The following is a 14,232-nucleotide window of genomic DNA, read 5'->3' on the forward strand; positions in this document are numbered from 1 at the left end:
CAAGAAAAGGTAAAAATAGGGTAGGGTCATTAAAAAAAATCGTCTTCTCAAGAACCACTGGGCCAGAAAAGATGAAATTTATAGATAAGCTTTATTAGGTAGTGCAGATTCTAAATTGGTAAAATCATGGCCCCCGGGGGTTGGGTGGAACCACAATAGAGGATCAAAGTTTTACATACAAATTATAGGAAAAATCTGTAAAAATCTTCTTCTCAAGAACCACTGAGCCAGAAAAGCTGAGATTTATATGGAAGCTTTCTGACGTAGTGTAGATTCATGTTAGTTCAAATCATGGCCCCCGGGGTTAGGATGGGGCCACAATAGGGGATCAAAGTTTTACATACAAATATATAGGAAAAATCTTTAAAAATCTTCTTCTCAAGAACCATTGGGCCAAAGAAGTTGACATTTACTTGAAAGATTTCTGACATTGTGTAGATTCAAATTTGCAAAAATCATGGCCTCCAGGGGTAGGTTGGGGCCATTAAAGGGACTAAGGTTTTACATGCAAATATATATGGAAAGTCTTCAGATATGGGCCAAGGTGACTCAAGTGAGCGATGTGGCCCATTGGCCTCTTGTTTTTGAATTGTGATCCGCACGTCACTAGGAAGTGGGAGCACGGCGTTATACTGATGCACTCAAGATTTACGAGTTCAATGAGAAATAATTTTATTATTCAATTTAAAGTTAGGAAATACAATATTCTATGATTTATATATTCTAAAGTTCAATTAATTTAGATCTTTAAAATTTTTGTAAATCTGCCACTTGGTAGAAACTGGGAGTACAAGTTATTTTGTTGTTACAAGGTGAAGGCCATGCAGTTGATCTGAGTGTGTATTGAATTTGAAGACCAGAACAGAAATTTGTATATGCCTTTTTTCTCATACCTTCCTTCAAAAAATTTATTGATTGATTGATGTTTTCCGCCACACTCAACAATTTTTCAGTTATATGGTGGCACCCAGTTTTTATTGGTGGAAGAGAGAACCCAGATACAATGTACCTGGGAAGAGACCACCGACCTTCCACAAGTAAACTGGGAAACTTTCTCACTTACCGGCGCGAGAGGGATTTGAACCCGCGCCGACAGAGGTAAGAGGCCGTGTGATTTTGAGCATGATGCTCTAACCACTACGCCACGGAGGCCCCCTCAAAAAATTGTCCTTTGAATGAATTGCATGACTGCCTTGGCTTGTTATACCCCCTGCAAGCGAAGTTTTGAGATGGGGGGGGGGGTATATTGGAATCACCCTGCCTGTCTGTAGATGTGATTTTGTCTGTGCATGTTTTTAAAAAGTAATGCATGAATTCTGATGAAAATTAAAGCAACATTTTCAATGAAAAAATAATATATTACTACTAGATGACCATTTGATTAGACAGCTTCTGTTTTGATCTGAGGATGTATGTATTATCTATCATATAGTGTGTGGGTACGTATTAGTCCCGAAAGGACTGTGCATGCAGTTCTAGTTTTGATTAGAAGAAACAATTTTCTATGATATCACTTTTCTAGAAATGGGCAAAATTGTTTAGTTTCTGGAAAGATAATGTGGATGTTAAGATATGATTCTACTTTGTCACCTTCAGGAACTATAATGTTCTGAATCTCAATTTTGCAAAACGGAAATAAGTAAAGAAGTCTGTATCATTTGTGCTGACACAGGGAGAGGAAGTGACTTTTACGATACTTATAATTTTACTTTGGATTGGAAATTCATGGAAATGTGTTCTGCTTTATTATATAAGTGCATGGATTTCCTGAAGAAAAAAATCTAATACCTAAGTTTGAGTTTTGCTCTATTTGAGCATTCAAAATTTGAGTAAACTCTCAGACTTATAAAGTCCAAATTTGGACTTAAGTAATTCTTTTCGAAAAATCCAGGCTTGAATGTTTGATCTTGTTTAATGATCGATATACCATGTACATGTAACTGTATATGGATACTTTAAAATGAGCTACAATGAGCCCAGAGGCTCTGGGTGACACCCCTGCCTAAGAGCAGATAATACAGCTGATGGAAACTTGATATTAGTTGATACCTGGAAAAATTATGGCCAGATTCCAAATGGGATTGATTTTTATGCTTCATTTTATTTACATCCTAATTCCTGCTCAATATTTTTCTGGTCGGAACTCATTTAAATAATTTGCTTCAAATCCCAGTTGGTATACATACATTTGACGCCCATAAACCTCATATCTTCTTAACAGTGAGAGAATATGAAACTGCCAGATTCCAACCAAAAAAAGTAATGGAAAACCCTTTCCAATCACTTCTCTCTTATTGGCAGAAAATTTTTGTATGGATATTGGAAATCAATGATAAAGTGATTATATATCTAAATGAAAAATCTTATTATTCTTAACAGCTGTGATATTTTATGAAAACATATTTTTACTGCTTATATATATCGGATATAAAAATGTAGTGTCTGTCAAATGGGATGTTAAGGATCACAACCCCTTATCACTTAAAATATTGTTTCAAATCACTAGGAGCTGTCAGGGAAACTCAAAAACCCATCATTTTATATTCAATTAACCACCATTAAATGGTTAAAATATTGCTAACAGTGTGGCATTAGTAAACCCAAAATAATCAAAGAATTATCCCTACAATGAGCAATACTTTGTAGGAACACTTAACACTTGATAAATGTACTGTTATTTAAAATCTTAACTAATTGAAATGATATTAATGAGGATGTGAATTATTTAAAATGATAAGGTGTGGTACTATTAATCATGTTTGTTAATTAAACTCACTGGTTTCATCAACATTCATTGAATACCATTGTTTTTTGTTTATTTAGATGTTGAAAAGGTTTGCACCCGACATTTGGAGTTATACTGTCAATTTTTTTGGACGTTGAAGGAGAATTAGGAAATTCTAATTGAAAAGAAAAACTGGGGTTGCAATGTTTGTTATTGAACTACAGTGTTCTAAACATGACCTTTTTGCACTTAAATTTTATTCAATTAAACTTGATTTGTCTGTTGGACCAGTGTCAACACAATATACATGTAAAACTTATACGGTACCAATTTTGATGCACCAGATGCGCATTTCGACAAATAATGTCTCTTCAGTGATGCTCAACCGAAATGTTTGAAATCCGAAATAACTATGAAATTTTAGAGCTAAATATAGCCAAAAACAGTGTGCCAAAAAAGTGGAGCCAAAACAGAAATCAATCATTGCATCAGATAGATATATAATTATGTCTTCTAACAATAGCTGTCAGATTAAAAAAAATTAATACAAGTAATGGAAATAAATAATGACCTTTTTGCAATTGATATACCAAAAGAAATTCATGATATCAAATTTGAGAGTTTAGGAAGACATATTAGGAGTATAATGTCAATTTCTAAAATTTCACATAATTTTCAAGGTCTTGTCTTTAAATTTGAAATTGACCTTTAAAAAAGTTGGGGTTGGAGACCAAATTTTAAATTATTGGTGAAAATATTGAATTTTTAAACAAAAATTTTGAGTAAATTAATTTAAATTTTTTAAAGAATCGATGTTCTGTTTGGAATAATATATCAACTAAATTAATAAATTACAACATTTGATCTAGTTCCAAGTCTCAGCTACTTGTATCATAAATCATGAAACTGGAATACACGTATACGAGTATAAAAATAGAAGATATGTTAGATGAAACAGAAACTATACATTAATATCACGCAGATTTAGAACTTTTTTATTAATCAATCTTTCCGCCACAAAATACAGTGATCCTTCGTTATAGCGCCAACATTTGTACCTCAGCAATTTAGGCATTATATAGGGGGGAGGGGTTATGTGTTCATCTGTCAGTTTGTGAGTTTAAACATTTTCCAATAACAAAGGGTTTCATTTTATTTACTTTTTTTTTTTTTTTGGTACACGAAACATCCTCAAATATAAATTCCCTAGTTATTTTCCCCGATGTTTGAAGAATATCTCATACAGTCCGTCTTTTCACATCAATTTTCCATAATTCCATAAAATAGTTTGAATTGTATTGCTGTGATCGCTTTAGATTTGCTTCATGGTATTTAATGATTTCCAGTTTTTGTTTTATATCCAAGATAACATTTTTAAATTTCAGTGTGTCCACCATACTCAGATTCCAAAAACAAGATTACAGATTTGAACTCAGATGATTATAATTTACGTAACTTATTATCTGCTCCAAACGTTGATACATGTACCTGGAGAACTAACGGTGGATAATTGGTTAAGCCTGCTTACTGAAATTTTCCTGCTGTTGATTGGCGATAATTAGTGGAGTTGATTTTAACAGTAATTGACCAAATCGTACCTGTAAATACGTTGGCGGATGGCGGTGTTCGGGGGATGGCGTTATAACAGGGTTTTACATAGTGAGGAAAACGGGACTTTGAACATTTTTGGCAATATGTTTGGATGGCATTATAACGGGGGGCCAATATAATGAGGGATCACTGTATAGTCCCTACAAAACCCTTTCAAAGTTTTGATTGACACATTTTTTTCAACTGGATATTGGATTTAGTAATAGATGTATAATATGTTTGCACCAATGGGATCAGTATTGAACCAGTAAATACTTAGTTGTAGCTTCCTGCGCAGTTGTGCTCAAAAGCTCAGGATGTATTACTTCCTTAAGTCAATCTACAAAATAAAATATTCATTGATGTGTGTTGCCTCCGTTAGTAAAGAATCCAATTCCATAAATTCAAATGTCCTTGAAACTGCGCATTAACTTGGCTAAGAACTAAAAATTGATGCCCTCAAAATATCGATAACACTGTAGATATTCCGTGGGAATACTGATATTTAACATTTCGTGGCCAAATGATTTGCACACATTAAAATACAAAAATGTATTGCTATAAGTATAAAGTATTTTTTATTCATCATTATACTTATAATTTTAAAATGGTATCAGTTGAATTATTGTTTCCTGCTGCTGGGGGACTCATGGCCAAAAGTGTCCATGGTAACATTGGTAAGAAAAACTCACGAGGTATTAATTTCCTAAAATCGATAGATGGATATCCTTGCATGCAAAATGATTATTTGATTTTAATTGTTATGTTTTTAGATGGAAAATAGCTTTCCATTTAGAGGTATAGGGATGAATCCCGGCCTTCTTGTAATTCTTCAGATTTTCTCTACAGAACCAACTATAGCTACCTTAAAGGGGCACAATTTGAGCTGAAAATTTTCATTTTTTTTTTTTTTTTTTTTTTTTTTTTTATTGTTTACAATGCTTAACTAATTTAAAGTATTTCTAATGGCTGACCAAAATTTGAATATCAGTTTTTGAGTTGTAAGTGGGATACAGCACTCGCAATTCTTTTTCTTGTACTATGATTATTAGACCAAAAAATTAAATTATCAATGTCATTATTTCATTACCCAGACGGTGATCGTTTCACAAAAGATATCGATTTGAAATACAAAAAAGAAAAATTTTTAAAGAAGAAAAAATCCGATCATCATACTGCACAGACTTCATTTACGAAACAATTTATGTTTAATATTCCATGCAAGTAAACGAGACTGTTAATTCACAATATAATGCACAATCGTATCATAACTCCATACTGCAGAAGGCCGGGGTTCGAATTTTTTTTTGTTATTATGATAAAATTGTGTCCTGAAAACCAAGTTTTGAAAAAAGCGCAATATATTGTAGATGGGCTAGAATATACAACAAAAATATCTCCAACAAATAACATTCAATTCCTAAGTCCGAAATCCAAACCTGAAACACACATGAGGATTTTGGACTTTGACATATATTCGACTAATGGCTGAATTTTAGAAATAAAATTTCTAAGTTCAAAATCCTAACGTGAGAATCACATGAGAATTACAGACTTAGTCAAAATCAAGTAGCAACTCAGCATAATTTATTTTCAAACGTGAGTTTCACATTTGAAATTCTTTCATCAAGTTAGAAGAGAAGAGATCAAACATACTCTCATGAGTTCTCATGATAGTTGCCTCATTTGCATACTGTTCAAACCTCACTCACAGTTGAATCCCATTTGATTCTTGGATGTGATGAGGTTAGGTCTGTATGGGATGTACATACAGACTTAAGAATGAAAGTTATCAAGTTCAAACCTTCCAAATCCATTCAAGATAAAAATATTTTCAGATGATGTTTCACTTCAAAATAAAATGAAAGTGAAGTATACGTCTCAAAAGGCGACACATGATCTAAACTTGGAAAGATCTGTAAGTTTGTTTACGATTTGCTTGCTTATTTGTTGCACATCAAATCATTTCAAATCTTAAGTTATGTTCGATTCCAATTTATGATAGGAGTGAAATTTGAATCGACATCAATTTATGAAACCATAATTAGGAATATTGACGATTGATAGGTGGGACCGTCACATATTTTAAGCGCTAAACATGCCGCGGTAGGAGTTGCTTTTCTCTGTTACGTATTTCTCTGGTTGAATAGAAAAATATTAATCATATTTACTTCTGGTTAAAGAAAATTTTAAATTAGTTATAATGTGTATTTTTTCAATATGATATTATTATGTTTTTCGCATGAAAATTAAAATACTTATTTTTCCACTTTGAGCTTCTAATATGTACACCCCCACAATGTAATGAAAAGCATGTGTTCATGGATTTTAGATATGCAAGTCTTGGGGCATTTATCCAAAATTAATTAAATACAATTTTGAATTAGGTTGTAAATATTTCATATCTGGTAACACTTGACCCGGTACGAATATGCTAAGGAACGGATTAATTTTCCAGCGGGAGAAACAAAATGGAGGATGTGCGGTCTAGTGATACTGCATCAACATCTAGTGCTTCTTGCGACTTCTCATCTCCTCCTTCCCGTGAAAGAAAAAAGAGAGACGGGGTTTTTTGTAAGAATGAAGGCGTGAAATCTAGACGACAAAGTTCCAAATCCTCTGACACCGATTACAATTGGGAATCAAAAAAGTCGGAGAAACAGACACAAATATCAAACTGGACGAAAGAGAAAGCTGAGGCATACGGACTGTTTTATGAGAAGGAGGCATCAACATTTTCAGATTTTTATGACCTGTTTAGTCAATGCGGGGGGAAAAGTAGATATGGGTTTATTTATCCACTGGATGGAGAGGAGAAAACTATGTTGGATTCTTTAATAAGTCAAATCAATGAAATAATAGAGAAACACGGCGTGGAAATGAAAACAGACTGGGATTGGGCTGTCACTGCTGATTGGCCCTATGTCTTCACAAAATGTCGTAATACGGTGAAGATTCTAACTCAAAACCTGAGTGAGGCATTTAAGCCAGCGTCTGGGTGAGTTTTTAAAGAAATCATTTAAAAGATTTTAAAATTTTATTTGAATGTTTGATGCATGATGTACCCAGGGGTCGAAATTAACTTTTTCTACCACAGGCTAATTTTAGCCAGTGGGAAAAATATCCACAGGCTAAAAATTAAAACCTACAAACTAAAATGGAAATAATGGAGCAGTGGGTTTTTTTCCCCACAAATCTTTATTAAATCAACAATTTTCCCCATCATTACTGAGCTTAGTGGGTCAACATTAGCTGCAATAATGTAGCCCTCTCTGATTTTTTTTTTTTTTTTTTTTTTTTTTTTTTTGGGAGAGGGCTACAACTCCTTAGGATCTCCGTAATGGTGCAAATGCGGGAGTGATTCACTCCCGCAACATTTGCGCTCATTCTAAACATTTCCTGACTTTCTTTACGTAAATAAAATGATATTCTATGTTTCTTAGTCAATATATAAATTTACAACCTGCAACTTTAGATTTGTGAGGCTCTATTCTACCGTTTTCAACAATTTCGATAAATTCCAATTTCTCGATTCATATTTGTGCGCCATGTTTGATGTACTGAAGTTTCAACTTCCGGTTGTCAAGTCATTTGCATATGCCATATAAGGTAGTATTTACATCAATGGACAAGTATGGAGGCGAAAGCTATTTCGTCGGTATTGAAAAGGTTTGAATTTAATATCAAGTTAAAAACCGAACAGCAGAGTGTAAATTCTTTCTGCAACAATATGATTTTCCTTTCTTTGTCGAAGTGGCTCGAGTAACTACATTTTCGCGCTGATTGTCAATGTTTAGGCTTTTCATTAGATCCACCTACGAGATCTCGCGATAACAAGCATGGCGGAGCAGATGAAGAATTTTGCGCTGTACATTATATTTAATGAAAAACACCTTTATTAGACATGCCTGAGCACAAAGTTGGTACTCCTTTTGGTGTAAACAACATTTGGGACTAATACACAGAGTTTATTATCGGTTATTCATAAAATTATTTTGCACCATTACGGAGATCCTATGGAATTGTAGCCCTATCCCGAAAACGTCAGAATAAAAAAAAAATTGGATAGGGCTACATTATTGCAGCTAGGTCAACATGTGCAGGCATCGTTTGGACAGGACAGTATGTTACACAATTCATATGGTGCAATGTTTAGGTCTCTTGATTATCGTACCTCTAATCCACAACCAGTTTACCGCAGGTCTAGATCCAGTCTTTCAATTTCATGCCACATCAGGGTTGCATGATCGATCTGTAATGAGTTTTTAAAGCGAATCCCGGACTCATGGTTTATAAGCAGCACGATCACGAGCCCCATGAACTTTTTTGATAATCGTCTACGCGGTGAGCATTGCACTCGTGTCATCACTACAACCCGACCTCAATATGACAATAAAATAATTTAGATAGGACATCAGGGGTCAACATTAACGTTTGTCTGCTTGTCCGGTACCAGTGGAAAAACATTTCGGACAAGTGAATATTGATGGGCACAAGTGAATATTGATGGGCACTTGTCCAATCGGACAAGTGCTTTTTTATGTAAAGAAGTCTCCAAACAATTTCGTGAAAAGTTTATAGGAGTTGAGAGTCGGAAGTACATGTGTAATGCATGGAAAATGAACTTCGTTCCCGATATCAATCGCTATGTAAACTAGCTTAGGCAAACTCAATTGGGATTGGTATTCACTTATTGTGTACTACTTTCAATCATCCATGGATCTTACGAAGTCATTGATTCAAGACAGGAAGTCTAGATAAAATTTTGTTTTATGCATTTGTTGTTTTTATCAAGAAAATAAGATTAAAAATCAATCAAGCAGGTATAAGAATGGACTATATATATTAAGTAATTTAAATACGGTTTTCAAGTTGACAATATTTGATCCTTTTTTGAAAATTTGTCGGACAAGTGAAGTTGAAGTTCGAACAAGTAAATATCTTTGTCCCTTGTCCGAATGGACAAGTAGGAAAAAAAGTTAATGTTGAGCCCTGGACATTCTCCTGATTCTGATAAAAAAGACTACTGGAAGACTTGGTAAAACATCGATTCTGATTTTTTTTATAGATAAATGAATAATAAAAACATCATACTTGGAATTCAATTTAATCGCCCTTATACTGGTGAACAGGTCTATATTTTTCATCATAATGCGATGTCCGACTTCTAAAGCATTTTTTAACTACTGAGTTTCTTTAAAAAATCATAAAAGAAAAATCCGGATAGAAACAGTTATTGAAATCGGTCGTTCATGGAAGCGTTTGTATGATTCAGAGTACAAGTTTAAGAAATGCGAATAGTACATTACCGTATCAAATGGATACGATACAATCATAGTTTGTAAATTACCACTCGCTAAGATTTTCGAGTGTCCACTATTTTTACTCACTATTTTTCAAATGTACTTGCATTTTGCGAGTATTTCTCGCTAATTTCGAGCCCAGTGTACCACAGGAGTCAACAATTTATCAATAAAGTAGAAATATATGAGAAATGGGCTTAAATACTACCACTGAGCTTCGCCAACTCCTATGGATGTACTATGATCCGCATTTTGCCAGGTGTGTTGGGTATGAACTCCAGCTCGGATAAAAACAGAAGGCTTTATAGCAGGATGTGATAAAAAGTGAACATATTTACTTATAATGATATATATATATATATATATATATATATATATATATATATATATAACCAGTGTTTCATTTTCAAAATGGTTATCATGAGTCCAGTGGACTCCCCTTGATTACAATAACGAGTCCCATGCTAAAATCAATGAGTCCAAATTTCATTCCTTTAAACAAAAAGCCCGACAATCACAGGTATAAACAAACCAAGTTAAGGAAGAAGCTAGCTTACTGTTGACACCCCCCTCCTAGGGAATTTATATTTTGCTTTTTATTACAAGCCATCAGATAATTCATTTGCAGAAAATTCTTATACGTAGTTCATATTGCAAAATGATTTTGAGATGAAGAAAATTCTCAAGACCAAGTTCATGCAACAGATCAATCAATGATTTGAATTTTAAGAGTGGCGCAATGTAAATTTCCTGATACATGTACTAACCAATCCACACACACAAATAAGTTTATGATCCGCCAAGTTCACGCGTCTGCTTAAAGTTGAATGATGGAAGTTTTTATTCCTAGCTACTTTGTTCATGCCATTTAGTTTTTCTGTGTTGTGTGCAAATACTGTAATAATAAATTTTTCTCCATTTTCTTCATTTTTTTCAAATCTTAGCGAAGAATAAAGTGTAAACCATATTTGGTAACATTTTTTTTTTCACCTTTCGAATTTTCTCAACCTCTACTTCTTTTTCAGGACCGACGTTTAATTTCTGGGACTCCGCGTTTGTTTTGTTTTTTTACCCGTAGTAACTGACAATATTATCATTCACATCACTTTGCAAAAATGTTGTTAACTTTCCTTGATTAGACGTTTTTTAAAGTAAAAAAAAAACATCGGTGGAATCGGATTATATGCGAGGAAATTCTAGTTCCCAGTTTTGTTTACCTGCCGTAATGCCATATTATATCATTTTGTTTCATTGGTTAATGCAGTGCGAGTTGACCAATGAAATATCATAATTCTTAATTCGTAATATCTCGGGTGTGTAGTACGTTCTAGAGCTTAGATTTTGTACGAATTACCGGAGGGAAAATGAAAACATTTTCATATAATTTCAAGTTTTCATGCGTCCGCTGGGATGCACAGTTATTGAAATAATGCGTCCTGAGCAAATTCAATGCGTAATTTACGCAGGACGCACGCCAAAATGAATCACTGATATAACATGTACATGTATATATACATGTTAAAAGAAATAGAATAAACAGCTAGTACAAAAAGTTAAAATTTTAACGCAAGCGCTTTCATTTCATTATCCTCAGACATTAAATTTTAAAATAGTTTTAAATGGCCTGACGTCATAAAGGCGTCCTAGCTTTTATATTTATACATATATATATTTAATTTTTAAAAAGACGAGCTCTAGTTTAGTGGTGTGCTGGTTGGGAGTAGGGCACTCTGGCTTAACTGGTGCTGAATGCTTCAATGTTGGTGCTGTGCACACTGTCTCTGGTAAGTAGTTCCACTCTGATCGATTGAGGGAAGAAGGGTTTTTATAAACTTCCTTGGTGGTTTTAGGTTGTCTATATCAGTGTCCCCCTCGTTCTGCTGTCTTCTGGGATAAAATAATATAAAAGCTATACATAATATATGTTTGAAACATTTGAAGATACTGTGCCACAATGGAAGGGTGTAAAACTTGTGTAAAGAGGTCTGTTGTGACCTTGACCTTTGACATTGTGACCACAAAATCTATTATTGTGCTGGCTTCTTCAATCCGTGGAATATTAAAGGCCTAGATGTGGAGTTCTGTAGTCAATTTAATATTAGATTAAAATGTCATTAAGTTTATGAGTTTGCATTGTTTCAGAAACCACACCAGAAGTTATGTTGCATTAGTTCAGTTTTACATGGCACTACAAGATTATGTGCAGGAGGAAATTTGGAGAAGTAGTAGTTTAAATGGCCCATCATGTGTTCCAGAAGGAGCTTATACTGAGTTATGTGCAAAATTCTTTGCAATTTTCCTGCTGATGCTAAGGTACATATATGTTTCTTTCTTTATTGTTGGGGGAAAAAACCCACTATACAGTATGTTAGATCTTCATATACATGCAAGTAATCAGTCTATCCTTACTTTGTTGATTGATGTGTAAATCATCTTTTGACCAAAAATGCTTCAACAAGGCACGGCGTACTGATGCTCTGGTTGCCATTTGCTCATCGCTTAGGGATTTGAGGACCCAACAGGCTGTTAGCTTGCGCATACCTATATGATCATGTAAGGTCGTTGAAACACTACCATGTGAAATGCCTAATGCCTGCGCTATTTCTTCCACCTGAATTTGCCTATCAGAGTATACCAGATCCCGAACTTTCTTACACATTTCTTCATTAGTGGATGTCCAGACCTAGCTGCAGAACTGTAGCTCACTGAAAAAAATATTTTGACATAACAGAGAGCTACAGATCCACTCCTACAGTTATGCAGCTAGTCCAGACCTGACTTAATTCATCTTCTAAAGACAATCTACCGTGTTTGAATTCTCCTACCCAGAATTTAACCCAAGATGGTGCAAAAGACCCATAAACATCGGCTAACTCGCCTTTTGTTTTTTTTTTTGCCTGTTTTACCATTTAAATACAAGTACCAAATTATAGCACAGTACTCAACTTTTTAGATGAAAAGTATGCCTTTGCATCACTAGCCATGTTTGACTTTCAATATCTTATTAAAGAATGACTGGATACACGTGCAATTTCGTACCCAGGTATAAAACATGTATTGAAACAAGGCATGAAAATCATGACTGTCAGTCAATCAGAAATGGGATAGACTGGTTACTTAATTGACTTGTCCTCGTAGAACAACAGCTAGTTTAATGATAAAGAAGGCCATAATCAGGTCAAAAATAATTTTGTAGAAGAGGAGAAGTACGAAAATCTGTGATGATGATAAAAGGTGTTGCAATATCCAGTATACCTGACTTACGTCTGACAGTCGCTACATCTCCAAGTCCTTCTCTTTTTGTTATTGAAGTGTTGAGGTAAGTTTAATGGGTTTTTTAGGTCATAAACTCAGGTGACCTATTGCAATCGGTTTTCGTCCGTCATGCGTTAACAATTAAACATTTTTAACTTCTTCTTAATAACTACCAATCCAATTCTTTTCAAATTTGGTATGAAGCATCATTGGGACAAGGGGGATATAAATTGTAAATTTCAGGATTCTTGCACCCCTGGGGCCTTAGGAGCAGGGCAAAAACTGCCCAAAAATGACAAATTTTCAAAAAATCTTCTCAAGAACCACACACATGTATAAAAAAAAAAAAGAAAAAAAAAAAGACTAAATGCATAGTGATGTAGAGCAGGGAGGCCTCTATCAAACTTGTAAATTTCATGATCCCCGGTATAGGGGTTATGACCCCGGGGCAGGGCCAAACTTGGTATATAGTGTTTATGTGTAAAACACTTAAATAACATTTTCTATAGTGCTTTTGATACTAAATTAAAACTAAATGGATACAGCAGGTAATCTTTTACCAATATTGTAAATTTGATTTTCCCCAGAGTAAGGGTTTTGACCCCAGGGTGGGGCCAAACTTAGTATATAGTATTTAGTTTGCTGATACTGTATAAAATCTAAATGCATACTTAGGAATAGCTGGAAAGGATGTACAAAAAATGGTGAATTTAACAACCCTGGATTATGACTGTAAGATGAGTCCAAATTAGTCATATCTTTTGATATTTTAATGTTAATACACCTATTATTTAAAGTCTTTCACCAGTGTATGCACTTTTGAGGGCAGTGAAGTTTTAAGAACACATCTTGTTTTATACTGTTCCTGAACATTATAATTTAGCTTAGATATTTAGAACAGGAAATATTTTCTAGATTTCATAGCCCATGGAAGTAGTGATACTTTTTCACTAGTATTCAGGTGACCGATAAGGCCTGTGGGCCTCTTGTTAACTTCTTCTTGATAACTATCATTCCAATTCTTTTCTTATTTGGTATGAAGCAAGAAGGACTCTACCAAAATTGTAAATTTCATAATTCCCGGGGTAGGGGTTCTGACCCCAGGGTGGGGCCAAACTTAGTATATAGTGTTTATGTGTAAAACACTTAGATAACATCTTCTTTAATGCTGTTGATATAATATTGAAACTATAAATAGATATTTATAAGAGCAGGTAGTCCTATACCAAAATTGTAAATTTGATGATCCCAAGGGTAGGGGTTTTTGTATCAGGGTGGGGTCAAAATGGTCAGTTATTAAATGTGTGAACAATACCAGGCTTTCAAGCGGGCCCTTATTTTTCTACAACAGCCCTTGTT

The 14,232-nt window shown here is 34.2% G+C and overlaps 1 protein-coding gene across 1 annotated transcript in view; it reads left to right on the plus strand.

Moving 5' to 3' along the window:
* LOC125662490 (uncharacterized) overlaps positions 1–7,171 on the plus strand; it is a 101,548-nt gene extending 94,377 nt beyond the window's left edge. The window contains exons 28-29 of the mRNA XM_048894726.2: positions 1–6,233; positions 6,774–7,171. The exon at positions 1–6,233 is cut by the window's left edge and continues 11,818 nt beyond it. The gene's annotated coding sequence lies outside the window, so the exon portion shown is untranslated. The remainder of the gene's footprint in view (positions 6,234–6,773) is intronic.
* Positions 7,172–14,232: the final 7,061 nt, after the last annotated feature.

The sequence above is a fragment of the Ostrea edulis genome, chromosome 8 (genome assembly GCF_947568905.1).
Source record: "Ostrea edulis chromosome 8, xbOstEdul1.1, whole genome shotgun sequence".
Lineage (NCBI taxonomy): Eukaryota > Metazoa > Mollusca > Bivalvia > Ostreida > Ostreidae > Ostrea > Ostrea edulis.